The following is a 6,000-nucleotide window of genomic DNA, read 5'->3' as shown; positions in this document are numbered from 1 at the left end:
GCTACGAAACTCCAAATCAAGTGCCGTTAATTTTCCCTGAAAATAGACTCATATATCTTCTATCCATAAAATTTTCAGAATTTTTGGTTTAGCCAATCAATACCAGATTTTTCTCAAAGTTTCCCATGTTTCACTGTTTGACTAATCTGACCACTCTTCATTACGAATCAAATTTCTCATTCTACAGAATTCAAAATATGTTCTAGTTTATTCCATTTGAAACTAGACTCATTAAGCTTTAATTACATAATTTATTCAGCTTCTAATTCTTCTCCCACAATTTATGGTGATTTTCCAAAGTCACGTTACTACTGCTGTCCCAAGCAGATTTATTACCAAATCACTCTTTCACACCTAACTTGCATGCTTGTTATTTAAACATGTATATCACCAATCAATCATCACATATCTATGATTTTACTTAAGTATAATCTCCATTTCATCATTTTAAAGCATAACATGTTAGCTGATTTTTCCCTTTAACATCTAAGGCACATGCATGCTCATTTGTTTGGTTCAACTTCACCTATCTTCCATTTTTCATCAAAAGAACATGAAACAACAATCATTTCCTTCATTTTAATTCATGACTAAATGCTCACAACACAACTAAAAATCAAAATATACTTCAAGAGTTAAGGTAGAATCAAGAAGAACTCATGAACCTCAAAATAGAAGCAAGGTACCAAGAACTTACCTTCAATTTTCCTCCTCTTAATGACCGAAGACTCAAGAGCTTTCTCCTCTCCTTTCTCTTCTCTAACTTTCAGCTATGATGAACAAAGATGGACAAAACTTTGTTCTTTTCACCTCTTTTTCTTTTAATAAAACTTCATATTTCATCCATATAATTCTTTAATACAAAAGACATGATATTCTTATCATGAAACATTTGCCTAACCCATTATCATGAAACATTTACCTAACCCATTATCATGAAACATTTACCTAACCTATTATCATGAAACATTTACCTAACCCATTATCAATTTGTATCAATTTGTACCATAAATTATGGATATCAAGTGTACATTTTGTCTACAACAACATGATGGCTGGCCACTTCATATAAAATGGGAGGTTTGTCATGCAAATCCTCCTATTTTGCACTCCTATTTATTTGGCCACTTCAATTTAGCCTATAGCATTTTCAAACATTTTCACATAGGTTCTATTTCATAATTTCACCCCCTTTTTGTTATGGAACAAAAATTAACTAAAATTGTCGGGTTCTATCTTAAGTTTGGGCTTTCTAGAGGCCCACTAACATAATTAAACCTATGCCAACATTCACAGGATTCCCGAAAATTGGGGCGTTACAACTCTACCCTCCTTAAAGAAATTTTGTCCTCGAAATTTACCTAATCCAAACAGATGAGGATATTGTTGTTGCATCGTCTCTTCTGGCTCCCAAACTCAGAAGTTTCCCCTTCCTTAACTTGTTGAAAACGAGCGACCAAAGACTCATCGTTCAACTGTTTTTCCTTAATCTGATCCACCCAGGTTGGCCTCACTTGCAACTCAGCCAACAGACTTCTATCATCATACAGACTCAGACGAGCAAACATTGCTCTCAAATCAGATACAACTCTACAACTTAGAGCATCGCTACCACATTAGCCTTGCTTGGGTGATACTCGATCGAACAGTCATAATCCTTAAGCAACTCAATCCATCTCCTTTGCCTAAGGTTCAGCACCTTCTGAGTCAACAAATACTTAAGACTCTTATGGTCAGTGTATATAATACACCTTTCTCCGTACAAGTAATGTCTTCAAATCTTAAGTGCAAATATCACTGCTGCCAACTCTAAATCATGAGTCAAATAGTTTCCCTCATGAGGCTTAAGCTATCGTGATGCATATGCAACTGCCTTACCCTCTTGCATTAACACGCAGCCCAAACCCACGTGTGATGTGTCACTGTACACAGTAAAATCATTCCCAGACTCCGGCTGAATTAACACAAGTGCTTCAGTCAGAACTTTCTTTAACTTCTCAAACGCTTCCTGCTGTTTCTTAGTCCATACAAACGGTACTCCTTTCCTTATGTGTTTTGTCAGAGGTGCTGCCATCACAGAAAAACCTTCTACAAACCTTCTGTAGTATCCTGCCAGTCCTAGGAAACTCCATATTTCTGACACTGACCTAGGCGGCTTCCACTCCAAAATTGTTTCAATTTTTCGAGGGTCCACCTTAATCCCCTCAGCAGAGATCACATGTCTTAAGAAGGTTACCTCCCTCAACCAAAATTCACACTTGCTGAACTTCGCAAAGAGTTCCTTCTCCCTTAATACTTATAGCACTATACGGAGATGCTCATCATATTTTGTTTCATTTTCAGAATATACCAGGATATCGTCAATAAAGACGACTACGAACTGATCCAAAAATGGTTGGAACAAACGATTCATCAGATCCATAAATGCTTTGCGGAGCGTTAAATCGGTCAAATGGCATAACCAGAAACTCGTAATGACCATACCGAGTCCTGAATGCCGTCTTATGGATATCTGCCTTCTTGACTCTTAACTGATGATATCCAGATCAAAGGTCGATCTTGGAAAATACAGAAGCTCCTCTAAGCTGGTCGAACAGATCGTCAATCCTTGGCAGTGGATACTTATTCTTAATCGTCAGTTTCTTCAACTGGCGATAATCAATGCACATCCACATCGTACCATCCTTCTTTTTCACGAATAGCACTGGTGCTCCCCATGGAGACACGCTTGGCCTAATAAAGCCCCTATCCAACAACTCTTGAATTTGAGCATTTAACTCTACTAACTCCTTCGGTGCCATCCTATACGGTGCGATAGACACAAGCGCCATTCCAGGCAACAAGTCTATTCCAAACTCAACTTCTCGATTCGGAGGCAATCTTGGAAGCTTCTCCGGAAAAACATCTTGGAACTCCTTTACGGTCCTAACCTTATCCACTGTCAGTCCCTCCTCTTCCGACTGACTTACAAATACCAATTAGGCCTCACAACCTTTCCGAATCCACTTTTCGACTCTTAATGCCGACACCACATTGGACAAATAATCCCTTCTCTCGCCTATCACCATAACCTCATCATCCTTTGTAGTTCTTAACACCATTCGTTTAGCAGCACAATCCAGAGTCACCTTATGCTTAACAAGCCAATCCATTCCCAGAATGAGGTCAAACTCTCCGAACAGTAACTCCATTAGATCTCTAGGAAAAAAACCTTGCCTTGAGTTTCTAAGGGTACATTCCTATACAATTTGTCTACCCTAACCGAGTGACCCAAGGGACTTAGTACAGATACCCCACTCACAATCTCCTCAGAGCAGTCCAAGTTGTCCATAATCCGTTCTGTAGCCTTCAACCAATATTCCGCCACATTTGGGGCTATACCAGACACGCCCTTAAAGATTTCCGTTCCGTTAGTCCCGAAATTCATTCAGAAATAAATCCCTGAATTTCGTTGCCCGAACTTGCTCCGGCAACCCTTTTCAGAATACGAAGCATTGCCTGTGATAGGGCATCATCCTCGGTGGCCCTATCATACGGCCCATTCTCATCCATCGGTGGTGGTCGTGCTACTCCAGTGGGTATGTGTTCAGAAGACGAAGATCCAGCTTGAGTACGACCTCGGCCTCGACCACGGCCTCTTCCCCGAGTAGCTCTTATACTCATATCAATTTATCTTGATTACGAATTTTTATGCATCAATTCAATATTCCAGTGTTTATTACAGATGTTTTATGAATCAGACAGTAATTCAAAGTTTGTTTTCGCAGAATCAAAGTCTAGCTACAGTTTCAGTCTCTTATCAGATTTTTCTATGGTTTCAGTATCATCCTATTTAGAGTATCCTAGCAGGATTTCAGTACAGACATATAAGTCAGAAAAATATTCAAAAGAGTTCAGAGTAATACTTACAGGCTTGGGCCGGAGATTCGGAATGCCACCTTCTAAATATCTAAATTTTGAAAATCGCGTTTTTCGCAATCTTTATAAAATTTTTGTTTTCGAAGATCTAAATTTTGTAAACCCATTCCACAGCCGAGTTGTTGTAACTGGGCTCTGATACCACTAAATGTAGCACCCCAAACCTGGCCCAGAAGTTATGGCCGGATCCGACATGCCACATCAAAAATGTTAAAAAAAATTTCCATTCTAAGTCCAGAAAATCGTACTTGATGTTCAAAAGATTAATTCATTAAGGGTTAAAGTGAATGAAAGCTGTGCACCAGGTAAGAAACCGGAAAAGAGGTGGTCAATCCATCGGACTGCTTAAGTACCAAGCTCCCTTCGGATCCAATCCTAGACATGCATACTGCCATTGCCACACCTTAACGTCATGGATATTTTTAGGAAACCGATTTGATTAAGTCATTTTTAGGAAAAGTGATTAATTTTGGAAAATACTTTCATTGCGGAAGCTTTGCTTGTTGTCGTGTTATTTTGAAATCAATTGTTGTTTTTGAAAGCGCGCCCTAAAGCTATCCAATTTCAATAGTTAAAATAAGTAATACCTATCTTAGTAATACATATTAAAACCATCAAAAATAATTAAGCGGCCTTATTACATTTAAAAGCCCAAAACCTCAAACGTAATTAAAAGGATGTCCAGTTCACGGAAGAAAATCAAACTTTCGAGCGGGTGGCCACTCGAATTCCCTCACGACTCCAAGCCCACTATGGTTGGGGATTTCTGCGTGGATGAAAATAAAAGGGGTGAGTTTGGGGAAACTCGATGTGTAAGGAAAACCCATTCAAAGCCCAAGTCACTCAAGCCTATTGGGCCTAAGCCCATTCGGTAATAGTGGTACTGGCCGAGCCCTTTTCAGATTACAATAAACGGGCCATAGCCCTTATTCAGATAATGATATGGCCCATAGGCCCATTTCAAAATACATGCAACATCAATAAACATATGCAAGCCCATTTGGGAGACTACTCAACCCACCAACCACTACACTCCACCCGTACCAACCATACACTCCATGTGGGGAATAGCTCAACCCACCCAAATTAACACTCCACGATTGCGACCTTGTTGCTCGCTTAACGATAAATTGAGGCAAAGCCTCCAAGATCGTGGACAAGCCACTTTCAGTACTTCCTCGTCAATATCCCATCCATGCATCGATAATAACAACATGGCATGCATAAATAACAACAATCAAACATGCATTTAGGTCAATTTAACCCTAGGGGTATTTCGGTAATTTATCTACTAGGGTAAAACGTAAATTTTCCACTTCTAAAGGTATTTCAGAATTTATCTATTTTAGGGTTTTTCATGCATATTCCTACTTTTCACGTACTAACGAATCACGCATCGAGGGTTCTTACCGAATTGGGCAGTTGGCCCATCATTCCAATTTTGGCCCATTAAGCCCAAAAATATCGAGGCACGTAAATCATGCACTTTGCGGTCCAAACATTGCAGCTTACCAAAAACATTAATCGATTTACCTCACGAGCATTCGCACACTCGTAAATCTACAAAATACCGGTTTTCGGCATTTCGGCTTTTCGACTTTTGCCGATCTAGACTAAGAAAGAGGTGTTAGTTACACACATTTTGCGACGATATCTTGACGAGATCCACACACGAACTGCCTACAATTGGATTACTAACACGTTAATCTAACTATTCAAATACGAACTACGATTAACCCCTTACAATATTTGGCCAACCACACCTACAGATCATAGTAAGCTTATAAGAAATCAATAAGCAACTCATTAACAAATTTTTGTCAATGTTTACCACATAATCATAATTTCACTGCAAGCTGTCATCCTGAGCAATAGTCACTAAATTATTTATAACTGGAGCTACGAAACTCCAAATCAAGTGCCGTTAATTTTCCCTGAAAATAGACTCATATATCTTCTATCCATAAAATTTTCAGAATTTTTGGTTTAGCCAATCAATACCAGATTTTTCTCAAAGTTTCCCATGTTTCACTGTTTGACTAATCTGACCACTCTTCATTACGAATCAAATTTCTCATTCTA

Source organism: Gossypium arboreum, chromosome 2, assembly GCF_025698485.1.
Source record: "Gossypium arboreum isolate Shixiya-1 chromosome 2, ASM2569848v2, whole genome shotgun sequence".
Taxonomy (NCBI): domain Eukaryota; kingdom Viridiplantae; phylum Streptophyta; class Magnoliopsida; order Malvales; family Malvaceae; genus Gossypium; species Gossypium arboreum.
Note: the sequence above shows the minus strand (reverse complement) of the source record.